Below are 15,150 nucleotides of genomic sequence, written 5' to 3' on the forward strand. Positions count from 1 at the left end.
GTGATTGAGTTAAACACTTGAATGGAATTAGAGCAATACAAATAGCGACAATAGGTCTTAAAGTGAACTTGGGTAACCCTCCAAAGATTCCAAAGATGATTATCGATAGGATTTATTCAAGACTGTCAATCATCAATAGATTTGTTCAATAATCACAGCTTAACAATAATATACAACAATGCACCCTTAACAATAATACGAGGCGATGAATTATATCTCACATATTATTGCCTGGTATATTATTCACTGGTTATAACAAGGGTCACTTTATAGTAAACTTAAACATAACCCTCATGTGGTCAACTGCACCATGTGTAACAAACTTATACAATGTACAATTCCTGTTATGAAATAGCCCAGTTCCAATAACCTTCACATAGATTGAGCTGCCTCAATAACTGTAACACAAGAAGGGTAACTTAACCCGATTTACCGTCAAGGCAGGCTATACTATGTAATCCAAATAACCCTCACACGAACTGAGCGGTCCCAATAACTTTCTCGCTCGTTCCCCCGCGGCTCTGCTAACAGGACGCTGGGATACTCTGATGAATTCACGTTCTGATTGGTTGGATTTTGCGTGACCTGTGACCTGCGCGTCATCACCCTCGTGACTCTACAAGATTTGAAACGGCCATTAAGACTGATTCATCACTCTTTTAGTCCAGTTCAGAGATGGTTTTTTTCGTTGAAAAGCGTAATAAAGTAGGAAATTCTGTAAAACTTATCTATGTTGTAAATTTACAATTCCTGTCACTTGCTCGGGCTCCGTTTCGAATCACGAACGGTCGATTTGCATTATGCGACGATCAAAATTTTGTCCACATGGTCCGCAATGAAACAGAAATCACATCCGGTATGGAATGTGCGCATTTCTATGGGAAGTTTTTCGGATAGCATTTGTGTACATTGGCTAGATGTGGTCTTGAACAGCTGCAGCCAGATGCTTTATACATAGGTCATAGGCCTCTTCCTTCATAAGATTCTGTGAAGCTCATCAGCATATCCCAGTGTCCTGTTTGCAGGGCAGGGGTACGAGCAAACTTCGGGTAAAGTTTCGTGCAAGAGCTGCAAACATGGGCGTCGCCAGGATGTTTCTAGAGGGGGGCAAAACATGTTTTCCCTAAAAAATCCTGTTTTTCTCAACATTTTCTCGACTTTATCAGTTTTAGAGGGGGTAGGGACATTTTGCCTCCCCCCACCCATTAAATTTGCGCCATTATGACTTCTTGCCTCTTTTCTTTTCTTTTTTTCTCTCTTTTTTTTTCCTTTTTTTTTTTTTTTTCCCTTTTCCGGGGGGGGGGGGGGGGGGGGGGATGTTGCAACCTGACGCCACTTTTTTTCTTCATATATCATCTAAATGAAGGTCATTCATTGCAAAAATGATGATAAGACATGAATCTGGGATTGAGAAATATTTCCAATTTTGTTAGGGAAAAAAGTTCTTGACTCTCCATAGACTTTGTACACAATGTGGAAGTGGTGCGCGTCAGGTTGCAACATTTTTTCCAGGCTGCATCCGATTCAATTAACAGACTGTCTAGAGCACGTCCACACCCAGTGAAAATATGCGGGGACGCGCTGACAATATTTCGTAGCCATACATGTAGCTCTGTGCATAGAGCTAATAGGGTTTGTAGCTCTATGCTCCATGGAAGCCTGTTTCAGACACGGCCTGAGCTGAGGCACCCGCCAGACATTGCATGGCCTTATGGGATACTTACCCAAGTAACCGGCTCGGCGAATCGGTTACTTAGGCCAGGCTCGAGTAAGCACGAGAAGTCACGTGAGAGGTAAATCGAACGCTGTCGCACTTGCACGAGTAGCGCAGGGGAAATAATCGAACGCACTGCTTATTTAACTGAAACACAACAATAATAAATTAATGGATACTCACAGCCATCATTGTGGAGTTTTTGGAACCTTGACTTCATCTCCAGTTTTAGCTTTAGGATTCCTTAAGAGTGTACCGTGAAAGAATGCTGCTCAAGTTGTATTATTACAGGCCAAACTTTTGAGGTGTCCTCTTGGTTTGGATAGATATAATGATGATGAAGCCAGAGATGAAGCAGAAGCTAGGGATAAAGTGTTTTCAAAAGATTTCACAACCCCTTTAATAGGGCTATTAAATACTAGAGCCCTAACTTGCTATATAAAGTGAAGCCTACTGTACGCATACATGTACATGTTTGTGCACAAACCTATGGAAAACTGGAATACAGCTACTTGTATATCTGCACTTGTATTCTATGCTGAGCTAATTAATGCCAAATACCGAAAGACACAATCAGTATTAAATGAGCGTTTTATTTTGCTGTGCGCAAACGCAAACATGTGCATCATACTTTTAGAAAATGTCGTTGTTCACGTTTGTTGTGCTTGCGTGTTGCATTTAGAGTACATTATTCCGAATTCATTCCATCTATTTTCATTATGTTCTACAAACAGGCCCGTAAATTCAAAATGCCATACAATGACAACCGTGATTAATATGATAGATGATGTGAGTATTGCATAAATTGTACAAGTGGAAGGCTTAAAATTTAATACGCCTCTTGCCATGTCAGGCTTATTTTTCCAGTATTATTCTTATCCAAGTTTGCCAAAGGTAATGAAGGATCAGGTTTCTGTATAAGTCGCTTATAAATTATGTATATTTAATGACATAATTTACCTCACATGTGATTATTCATCCTTCAAGCTACATGTTAAAGATTCAAACGGTAGGTGCACAAATCAAGATTAAGGACTGACTCTCACAGGTAAAACAATCAACTTTCAGTGAATAATCATCCTAGCAAAGGGTCAAATTGGACATAAAAACTGCTCCTACAGAACCACTAATTCATCATGAGCTGTCATATGTAGTGTGTCAGTTGTTAAATTCGAACTTGGAATTCTTTTCGCATCACTTATCCTTGCTAAGTAGTTTTTTTCTTAATTAGCAGGTACTGAAATTGAACATTAACTTGAAACAAGTCATAATTCTCCAGAACTCAATCACTCATTGCATAGCTTTGTTAAGGGTGATGAACATTCTATCTGAGCTAGTTTCTCCTCCTTCAAGCGTTGGATTGAATTCATTAGGTCATCAAGTCGCTCTGAATCGTTATCTACAGCAGGAGAATAACACAAACATATATTGAATTTAGAATTTGGTATTAAACTTTTGCTCTGTAATGGCGTATGTGCATGAACTGTAGAGGACAATCTCTGATCAACTAACGAGGAAATTAAGGGTAAAGAACATTACTACCTGTCAGTAAATTTGTCCAAAATTGGCCATGCTGTCCAAAACAAGATTGTCGTGCTGTCAGTTTCTATAAAATATAGTTTTACCAGGCCAATGCACTTAAGGGTTTGTACAAATGAAAAAGTCCAGCTCTTAAGAAGGTATCTCAAGTATTTTTATGACATTGAACCCTGAAGATACATGATTGCAATAGCTTGGATGTATGTGTCTTCCAAGATAGTGGAGGAAAATATATATTTATTACAACAGAAAGAGCGTCTGTTAAACGTAATTTGGTGTGTTCTTAATATTTTTCCGGACTTCGGGAAGTGAAGCATGTTGAATCTGACCCTTTCATAGAGAGAAAGTGCCCCCTTTAATGTTAACTGTTTTGGAAAAAATCACCGCATGAACTTGAATGGAGAGCTTCCACAGCAACACAGGAGATCCACAGGCACAACCGCCAGCTAGAACTGGCACCAAAGTTGGATCCGGGTATGAAAGTGATCAGAGTTGGATGCCATTTGAGTGAGGTTGTCCAAGGCATTTGAGTAAAGTTGTCCCGTTTCATGTCAGAAAGAAAGTCGAGAATGAGCTGGACAAACTGCTTCGCCTTGACATCATTGAGCCTGTACGCAATAAGCCAACCCCATAGGTTTCACCCATCCACGTGGTCGAAAAGCCTAATCGACCATGCGAGATTCGCATGTGTGTTGATATGCGAAACGTAAACACTGCCATCAAGCGAGAGCGTCACATTACACCCACCATCGACGACATTCTTGCCCGGGTCAACGGATCCACCATCGTCAGCAAACTTGACCTAAACGCAGGTTACCACCAAGTTGAATTGGCCCCAAGTCTCACCATCTGACTGTGTTTTCAACACACAAGAACCTGTTCCGTTACAAGCGTTTAAACTTCAGCGTTTGCTCTGCAGCCGAAGTTTTCCAGAACGCCATCTCTTCTGCGCTCCGCGGCCTCGCAGGCACACTCAACATCAGCGATGACATCTTAGTGTTTGGCCGCAGTCAACAGGAACACGACGCACGCCTCACAGCCTGTCTGCAACGCATTCACGAATGTAACCTGACTCTGAACAGAGACAAGTGTAGCTTCGGCAAATCACGTGTCGAATAATTCGGACATGTATTCAGCTCCACCGGCATCTCCCCCGGCAAGAAGAAAGTAGATGCCATCCAAAATGTACCTGACCCTACCAACACAAGCGAAGTACGCAGCTTCCTCGGACTGGTCACGTACTGTAGCCGGTTCATACCTGATCTTGCCACCGTTTCCGCACCCTTCTGCGAGTTGACAAAGAAAGACACACCCTGGCAATGGGGACCTGAACACCAGCTAGCACTCCGCCAGATCCGCGAAGGAGTTGCGCATTGTTGGAAAAATGAACTCGTAGTTGATGCCAGCCCAGTTGGCCTAGCTGGTATCCTCGCCCAACGCAATGACAAGGATGAACTTTTGATTGTTGCTCTCGCGAGCAGATCACTAATGCCCCAAACTCGATCGCATCTTTGCCACATTCTGCATGCTGAAGGTAGTCCGCACTGACAACGGACCACCCTTTAACAGGACGGAGTTTTTATCCTTCGCAGCCTACCTGGGGTTCCATCATCGGAAAGTCACCCCACGTTGGCCCTGTGCCAATGGGGAGGTGGAACGCTTCATGAAAACAGTAAAAAAGACATATCGTACTGCAATCGCTGATGGCATGCCATGGAAGCAAGGTCTGTACAAGTTCTTGCAAAACTACCACGCAACACTGCATGCCACAACAGGAGTTGTACCTGCTGCACTACTCTATGACAGGCCACTCCACACCCGTCTCTTTGAAACTCCACACAAGTCTCGGGCCAAAGCGGGCCCCGAACCCCACGCCGTAAGTTTTTTTGACCCACTTTTTAGTGGGACCAAATTTTTTTTGGCCCCCCAAAAAATTGTGTTCTGGATCCGCCCTTGTAGAGACATCAAAATAAGGACACTCAAACAGTTCAGAATTTATTTCGACATTGTTTTATTCAATCATCATCTTTAAATTCGACAGATTCCATTTTCACATGTGCATAACTTTTATTCAAGGTGGAACATGGGGAAAAGGATGTAGTACTCATTAATCTAAATTTGTCACCTAAGGCGCCCCATACCGATCGAGAATAAAGGCCAAAGGTCACTTAGTCAGAAGTCACGACAGCCCAAGCATCCCAAGTTACCCCAAACACCCCCCCCCCCCCCCAATCTACACCTATACACTTCTAAGTTGCTCTAGTGGCTTATTTCCTGACCATTGACAGGGTTTATTTTGACTGCCCCCAACAAAATATTTCATTCCCCCCCCCCCCCCAGCAAAGTTTAGAGTCTGGTGCCGCCACTGAAAATTGAAAATTAGTGCCTCCATCACAACATTTAAATTGTGCCCCCCCTCTAGATTGAAACTGGTCCCTACAAAATTATAGTGCTCTTCACAATTATTTGTTACTTGTTTTAGTGAACAAAATGGTCACTGAACTGGCCATCAAAAGCAACAGTGCTCCTCTCGTGATAAAAAAAAGGTCTCTCTACATAATGTCAAGGTAAAAGAAACACAAAGAGCAAAATGGACAAGATGTGATGCGATCAAGGTAAATGAGTCGTTTGTCAGAAATTTTAATTTGGAGATACAGGCCAAAATAGGGCCACTTCATCGCATCACTTCATCACATTGCTTGGTGTTCCAACTTCCATAATTTTTGCACTAAAGATGGTATCAGCATGCGGTTTTCACAGCAGTAATGCTGAGGTTGTATTCTCTCCAAATCTGTAATAAAAAAAATATTTGACCAGGGTCGACAAACGACTCGTGTAGCTTTATCGCGCATCACATATTCATAATTTGTTCCTCATCATACACATGTAGGTTTATAGTAAAATGAACAGGACCATATTTTTTTCTTCTACTTTCACACCGACTGAAGGTGCCCCTTTTTCTGAGCAAGTGCCCCATTTTGGTGTTGCCCCCCCCCCCCCCCCCAGTTTGAAAAGCCTTCCGCCACCCCTGATCCAAAAGGGATATTTCTTTTACTCACCCTGTACAATGGTATTGTATTCTTGCAGAAAAAAAGAAAGGCTGACGAGAAAGATAAAAAAAAAAGGAACATTGTAATTTTTTCATAGAAACTTTATATTCTGACCAGTACTGCATATCCCTGATCATAAATTGACTTTACTAACCTTTACAAAGTGATGAATTTGAATGTGATTTCCAGATTTTATTTTTGACCTTTCCTGGCAATTCCTACAAGTGTGCAGAAATTGTAAATTGTTTCAAAAAAAAAAAAATTAGCACACAGACTGATTTGGGAATTGAGATAATAATGGTTAGTTATATACATATATATTTTTTTAAATCTTCAGTCAATTTCTCTTTTCCACTTATAATTATTATGCATAAACCTTGTCAGTTTTCCTTCATTGTAAAAAATTGATGAAAAAAATCTAAATAAATCAATACGTACACATGTATATATCAATTGATTGTAAGGATTGATACATAATGTTCTGTCAGAAGCCAATATGGCCCATCAAGCTGATGTTTATCTCCAGTTTCAGCGGCATGCAATGACAGAATATTTCTATCCCCCCGGATGGGATGCCAGTCCATCACAGGTAAATGCTGGTACCCATTTATACTCCTGGGTGAAGATAAGTGGGGGTGAAGTGGCTTGCCCAAGGACACAACTTTGGCCAGCAGCTGGATTTGAACCCTGTTATGTATATATGTCAGCATTTACATTTTTTTCTAGACCTCTGGTCAGAAGATTAGGTCAGAAGAAGTGGTGGCACAGATATATAGCAAATGACTTTCCAATGACCAAAATCAATCCTAGTGCGACTATAGGTAAAAATTGCCAAAAATAAAAAATAACGAACAATCGGTGTTATAACTTTTTTTGGCAAAAGTAAGTCAATGCAAACATGTCTTAAGTGACTTAAATGCCACTTACTGTTACTTAACTGCTGAACAACTAGCATAATAAGGCGAATGACAAGGCGAAAAAGTGTTCACATCCCTCCAGTCACCATCATGGACCTCGACTTCGCAGACAACTTCAAATTTGACCTCAAATGTAGCGGAGCAAGCCAGAAGGATGCTGCTGGTGGTCAAGAGAGTGTAAGAAGGTCATGCTACAGCTCAATGCCAAGAAGACCAAGGTCATGGCATTCAACACTGAGGACACCACTGTTACTGCCATGGATGGTACTGTGCTAGAGGTTTGCAGGGTTTCAAGTACTAGACTGCTTTGATCGCCTCAACGGAGCAGGGGCCTACAGATGGAGCGCACTCCACAACATGAAGTCAGCATAGAAATCTGAGCTCAGAGATGACTTCAAGTGCCGTCTATTCATCGGCACAGCAGAAGGCACTGGATGGGTGCTACATGCACATCCTGCACTTGGTGCTCAATGGCTATGAGAGGACTACATGCGAAGGTGTAAATTAAAGTCGGGGAGAAAGGAGGCTAGCTAGTCACTGTGTCTGCCACTCAGAGCTCGCTGCCTGCCCTCTCATACTATGGGAGCCCACGCAGGGCACCACCAAACTGAGTTGTTGGCACCAAACATCTGTTGACGTACTGAAGCCAGCCACTGGACAAAGAAATAAGGACTATCATGCTGAAGAGGGGCATACTGAGAAAAAGGACTCATGACACCCAAGTTGGTGATGTTCTTGTATGACTAATAGCATTTAGTCATTTTAGTTCACCAAATGCCATGAAAGATTGTAAACCCTGGAGTTTACAATGTGGCACATCATTTCGTTCCTGCATTCACCAAGTGCAAATTCAGCAATGACAATGAAATTCTTATATACCGAGCAGGGGCGGATCCAGGAATGTTTGCAGGGGGGGGGGTCCAGGCCCATCGGATTTCTTTATGTCTGATTGTGGCGGACATGTAGGTAAGTATTATTACTATAATTGATATAATTTTGTTTTGGTGTCAGAGCGGGGGGGGGGGGGGGGTTCTGACCCAGAAAACCTCTCTTGATCTCTGCCCGACAGTGAGTGTCCTAAGGTAAAAGTAACTACAATTGTATGTCTGGCATTGGGAGTGGGTATTGTTCAAACTATATTTTAAAAACTAATCAGTATATATGTCAGCATTTACATTTAAAAGACAAATATGTGTTTGTACCTCACTTTAAGCAAGAGGATAGAAATTTAATTTTATAGGCAATTGTATTTTCAATCAGGCAATTGTATTTTCCAAAAACTGAAACAATGCTTTAAGCTGTTAAGCCTGCCCAATCACAGCAAGGTCCAAGGATGGACCCAACAACAATATCTTCTCCCAATTTTCCATTTTCCGCAAGTCCTGCAAATTCGAAAAGCGGTTGGAGGGGGGGGGGCTGGGCCATATTTTGACGCTAGGGGCCCCTCTTTTTTTCTTAGCATGTTATTCACATTTCATAAAGATGTGCAGTTCAGGGAAGTCAAAAATAGTCATCTAGATTTCTCTTCATTTTAATCACTCAAACAAATACTTTCAAACGACCCTGGGGGGACACCTGGGGGGCACTGGGAATTTGTGCCCCCCCCCCCCCCAGCCCCCACTTGGCTATGCCACTGATGACTCATGACATGGACTGGGACTAGGACTCGAGTCCGACTTGAGTCCAATTACCATTACTCGGACTCGGGTCATGATGACACATGACTCAGCCTTGGACTCAAACTTAACTTGCGTGACTTGGGACTCCACCAAACTTACCACAAATCACAAATTGTTTTGAAGACAACGCTTTCCTGAGCAAGCGATACAGTCTTTGCCGTGCAAAAGAAACACATTTAAGTACTGGCTGGCTTGTTTTGAAAAATGTACCCCAGCGTCCACACTTGATGTTATGTAAATACTAGCTTGATAGTGTTTGATACCAGATTATCTGACGCCTTGCCTTATTTGACATGTATGTATTTTTTTATTCCATCTTATGAATATTTCCAGTTCATTACATTAGAGAAAAGCTGTGAAAGAAATGGAACATTTACGCTGTGAGGTTTGAAGTTTATTTCCAATATAAATTAAGGGTAACTCATGACTCAGACTCAGATTCAACCATTGTGACACATGACTCGGACTCAACCTGCATGACTCAGGACTTAGGAGAGGCGACTCGGACTCAACTCGATGTTTGGTGACTCAAATACAAGTCTGCATGTGGCTGAAACATGCTATGTGGCCTACACGCAAAGTGGTTGGGCCTTATGGTCATTTCTGAAACGTTCCATTAGAGGGATGGGAGAAAACACATTGTCATCATTATGATACCATTAAGATTGGTCACCTGTGTGTCCTTGCTTTGGTTGCTCTGTTCTTTCTGGACAGGTTTGATGATGAGGCTTGCTTGCAAAAGTACAAGATGGTACTGATGTTCTGGGTGGTTGCTGTACCTAAAAATTCATTAAAAAGATCTCCCATTTTAACAAGCTAATTAAGTAGAACACACTTATTTATTTATTAATTTTTTTAGCAGCAGTCATAGATTAATCAATGCAATGCTCATAACACTTTTGATGCGCCTAAAGCATTTTCGAAGGCAGAATGCTGGACCGAGCAATTGTAGAAGTGGTGAATACTTTCAGTGACCTGCATCGTATTTCCAGAAATTACATAACAATTTTGCTGTGTAGCTACAATTGCAACATCGGAGCAATCGAGAGCCAATATTTGCAAAACAAGGACTTCTTTGCATTGCACATTGCTAAGGTATTGCATATATATGAAAAAAAGTAAAACTGCTGCAAACTGCTTACTGACTGGATGGACCTGGAATATATAAATCTTAAAATTAATCTATCCCCAGAAATCTAGCTCTCACGGGAAAGACCCCCGATGCCATGGCCAAACCCATGATTCCCTTGGTTACCACGTTTCACCCCAATCTCCCTCCCCTTCGCAAAATCACTAATGACAATCATCATATCCTCCACACTTCAGATCGCCTTGCCCGCGCCATCCCCGACGGCCCCACATTGGCTAACAGGCGTCCTCGAAATCTACGGGACTTGATTGTTCGAGCTGAAGTCCCTTCCTTAGATGCATCCCCTCCCACCCAGCATGGTACTTTCAAGTGCAGTTCCAGATGTGTTGTCTGCCAGATTCATATCCAGGAGTCTGACTCCTTTTCTGGCCACTCTTCTGTCACTACCCACAGAACCATTGGTAACATCACTTGTAACACCTCTAATGTCATATATCTCATTTCTTGCAGGGTCTGTGGAGTGCAGTATGTAGGTGAGACTAAGAATACGCTCAAGAAGCGTTTCTATGCCCACCGGTCAACGGTCAACACCAAGAAACTAGACACCCCTGTTGGTCATCACTTCAACCTGCCTAACCACTCCATTTCTGATATGATTTTGCAGGGCATTGAATCTCTTGGCCATCGCAAGGACTCAGTTCGCCTCAGCAGAGAGAAAGTGTGGATGAATCGTCTTCGAACTATTCAACCACATGGTCTCAACATCCAACTTGGAAATGACTAATCCTTTGCTTCCTCCATTGTCTTCTTTTACAGATAATCCACCTGGTCTTCCTTGTTTGTGTTTACCCATCTTCCCCCATCTTTCATCCCTTTCTACCTCCATACTGTCCCCCCCCCCCCCCCGCATCATCCCTTCACTCTCACACTCTTTTGTCCGTTCCCACTCCCTGTGACCTTTGATCCTTCCCCTTTCTGGTCCCTCCCCTGTTTACACAAGACCCCTTGTGGTTTGCCCTCTCCCTTTGTTTCTTTGTTCTCTCATCCACCCTCCCCTGCATCTTTCCACACCTTTCACACCTAATCCTCCTTTTGTGTTTCTTCTTTCAGCCCTGCATGTTTGTGTGCACCCCCATGTTAATGTATGTACCTCTGTCATTTCTGTTTTAGCCTCTGAAGAAGAACTTGCTAAGTTCGCAACGTCAGGCCACATTAATTTTAAGAAGAAGTATTGCATATATGTAAGTCACTTAAACTTGCCAGTGAAGCCGCAACTGAGCAAAGGGCCTATCATCATCTTACAAATGTAATGCACAATTACACACTAACAATGGTTTCACACAAAAAAGGAAAGTTAGGGGAACCACTGGGAGGGACATTTGAACACATTGCTGATGGTGCATTGTGCCGAAGTTAAAATGCCACGGGTCCAGGCACATTCACCGTAAAATCAGTGTCCCCTCCATCTACCCTTTATGTATGGAGTCCCAAGTTGTTGTTTTTTTTAATGTGAGGGTCCCACTTTAAGTGTCAACCTCTGAGCCCAAGAGGGCGCCCTTTTAAGTGCAGTTCTCATATGCACTCTGCATGAAATAAGTGCAGGATAGCCAGAAACGATCCGGTAAATATCCCGTTTTTATGTTGCTTTTAAATCATGATTTGGGTGTAATGAATGAACAGTGGGTATCGTAAAGGATCACAGAAGTATCTGAAACTGGAGATTAATCTTGGGTTAGATCAATTTGCATTGATTTTGGATAACTTTTGTTGCCTAAACTTTGATTCACAGAACCCGCGTGTCACAACTTTTACACGTAGATTTTGTATTCAATTTGTACTTGTACACTGTGAAGCGTTGCTTTCTATACAGCATTACGCTCACGTGCGCGCTGTACATGTGGGAACTTTTGGTCACCTTTGGGGTCGTATCCATGACAATCGCGCACGGTACATGTATTATTTTCTATTTTAAGCTGCGCGCTGTGAAATGCATGATTTTACAGGGAAGTTTGTTTATAAATTTAAACTATATTTACATTACTTTCATGTATGCTAGGTACATTGCACAAGGTGATGACACAGGCTTATAATCCATGATTGCAAACCAACAAGAGTTGGGTGAGTCAAGGTTATATTTTGATTGCGTTTATTTACTATTATTATGTTGTAGAGATTTAATTATTTAATGCCGTAGAACTTGTATGATTAACTTTTGTATCAGATATTTATTTATGTTGTTATATTTCAGGGATTTGATACACAAGAGTTTTTATACACCAAGGATTTTATACACCAAGGATTTTAATGAACCAAGACCTGAATGAATTTCTTTGTTGGGAGTCCTCTTGCCGTGAGGGCACACACCCTCCAATCCGAAGGATCGTCAGTTCTTCAAACCCAGGGACGCTGCCGCCGGGCGTCGCCTACCCTCACATTACCATGAACGAAGACAAATAAAAAGATGCTATTGACAAACCTCTTGTGTTGGTTTTGATATCCTCCTGACTGGTCTGTACTTGCTTGATATTATCTTGACTGGTGAGGTATCATGCTGTGGATATCTGTCAGAACTTCCCCTGCCAAGCTAAGGATAAGCAATGAGAACTAAAGTCATTGTTTAATGTCAACACCTCAATTAAACTCACGTTATGTCTAAACCAACTCGTATTACTCGTACTTCTGAAACCTTCATTGACCATGTCTGGACATCTTGTCCAGAAATGTACTCACACAATGGTGTTTAACATCAACTGTAAGTGACCATTCACTAATCTATGCTGTGCATAAAGGTCAGCTCCTAAGGGGCCTGCCTGTAACATCAGGGGATGGTCGTACCGTACAGTTAATGAAAGTGATTTTATTAATGACCTTAGACAGGTTCCTTGGAGTGATATTGAAACATCTGACAACCCTGACCTTGCGTGGAACATTTTTGGGCACAACTATAGAATACAGGGCCACTTCACTCTATATCCGCGCCTCCGTATGGCTGCGTGGAGCCGTAGTCGACCTACCTCCGAGAATTGCACCCTCTACTGGCGCGCGACTCTGTGACTCCAAGACTCTGCGCTTCCACGGCTCCAGTGCCCCGTCACAAGCGCGCCCTCCCTTCCTCTGCGAGGAAATTAACATGGATATGGATGCTTCGTTCTAAAAAAAATGAAGTCCTAGGATCATTCATATGGATATGAGCCACAGTAGTCGACCTACTGCCGAGAATTGCGCCCTCTACCGGAGCGCGACTCCAAGACTCCAAGGCTCCGCGCCTCCATGGTGCCCCTTCACAAGCGCGCCTTCCCTTCCTTGAGAAGACAAGTGCATCCGCTGTACTTAGAATTTTTTGCACGTCTGCATATTATTGTACTTTATGCCCACTGACCCCATCTGTTTCCACGGTGACTGCTCTATGTTCCGACACCCCTATGTTCCGACAACCTAGATTGTGTTACTCCCGGTTAGGGTTAGGGTTAGGAATAGGAATATGTGCAGTCGGAACATAGAGGTGTTGTAGTGAAATTCCTACAGCAGCTGTATATATTATGTGCAGTCCTGGCCGAAGAAATAAAAAGTCAGTTAAGTCCTTTTTTGTTCCGAGTTCTGCCCTAGTGGCCAAGGCATTTTTGTGTTCTATTGTGTTCAGTTCTTTTGACTGGGCAGGGCAGGGCATTCCATTCTACGCGTCGGTATATAAACCAGGAGCACATGCTTTCACCACCCCACTCCTTCGCTGTGTAGAGACTTAGCAGTGTTATAGTCGTCTACTCTACAGTTCCAGTCGCCATTTTTATGCCATATGTGTCCGGATACAGGAATAGGAACCATTAGGTAGTGTTTGCTCCTTACAGTGACTGTTCCCGTGGAAGGACACACTAGTTTTTGTATATACGCCTGTAAATAATTATCATCGACCAAACCAAGAGAAGTTTGACGAACAACCAGGAGTCCAGAAGAAGCCGCTGCAAGTTTAGAGCGCAGACTCCAGATATTAATTTAGGGTAAATATTTATAATATAACTTAGTCCCTAAAACTGGTGACCCTGACGTTGGCCGAAACTCTTTCATTTACATTTTCATTCCGTCGGCTAACATTAAAAATAAAATTTGTAGCGTTGTATAAAAATATTTCTCATAAGTAGTTCATAAGTAGGGAATGATTCGTTGTTTATTCGCTGCGGATTCGCGAGGACATAATTTCAACAAGTATCCCAAAGCATCACAGTTTCCTTTTGCCATTGATTATTTGACATATCGCGGTGCTAAAATTTATAATCTTGTAGGTCCAGTTGTCCGGAAACTTCATACTTACAATCAATCTGACCAAGTGATAGTCAGATTAGCCGCAGGAATTAATGATTTAACAACTTTTGTTTATGATACAACTCGCGATAGAAGAGTACTTAAGCCTTCTTAAGTTTTCTGAAATGTGTAGATCCTTTTCTTTTGACCGACAGGCACTTCGAAGTAATTCTTCAGTTTAGAAATTATGTACATACGTTTCATTTAATTTAAGTATATTTGTTACCCAAGTATGGCCAAAGCACCAGAGACAGTAGAACCTTTGTATGCGGTTAGCCTTAAATTGCCACCTTTTTGGCCACACGATCCTACAATATGGTTCGCGCAAGTAGAGGCGCAGTTTCAAACTCGCCAAATTACAAGCCAGTCAACTAAATTCGCGTACGTAGTATCGTCACTACAACCAGAAATCGCGCAAGAAGTTCGGGAACTATTAATTAGCCCTCCTGCAGGTGACCAATATGACAAGTTGAAATCGGAACTCATTAAACGAACATCAGAATCCGAGCAAAAAAGATTGCACCAACTTTTAATTTCTGAGGAACTCGACGATAGAAAGCCATCACAGCTTCTCCGCCGTATGAAGCAACTTCTAGGAGAAAACAATCTCGAAGAAAAAATCTTGCGACAATTATTTCTCCAACGTTTGCCTCAGAACATACAATTGATATTGGCATCGACTAGTGATAGTGTAGACTTAGAACAGTTGGCAGTTATTGCCGATAAAATCTTAGAAGTCGCATCTCCGCCCACAGTAGCCACTTCTACCGAAGTGAATGCAATGTCCTCATCCCACGCAATTGAATCGCAAATGGATGAATTACAAAGTCAGGTCAACCAATTAACAGCTCTAGTTCAAACACTT

The 15,150-nt window shown here is 42.2% G+C and overlaps 1 long non-coding RNA gene across 1 annotated transcript; it reads right to left on the reverse strand.

The window, feature by feature from the left end:
* Nucleotides 1-2,076: 2,076 nt before the first annotated feature.
* On the reverse strand, nucleotides 2,077-13,147 carry LOC119739406. The gene is made up of 4 exons (XR_005272567.1): nucleotides 13,004-13,147; nucleotides 12,466-12,573; nucleotides 9,573-9,678; nucleotides 2,077-3,113 (listed from the first exon to the last, which is right to left on the reverse strand). It is a non-coding gene; the product is annotated as an uncharacterized LOC119739406 (long non-coding RNA).
* Between the last annotated feature and the right edge of the window lie 2,003 nt (nucleotides 13,148-15,150).

The sequence above is a fragment of the Patiria miniata genome, unplaced genomic scaffold (genome assembly GCF_015706575.1).
Source record: "Patiria miniata isolate m_02_andy unplaced genomic scaffold, ASM1570657v1 HiC_scaffold_30, whole genome shotgun sequence".
NCBI lineage: Eukaryota > Metazoa > Echinodermata > Asteroidea > Valvatida > Asterinidae > Patiria > Patiria miniata.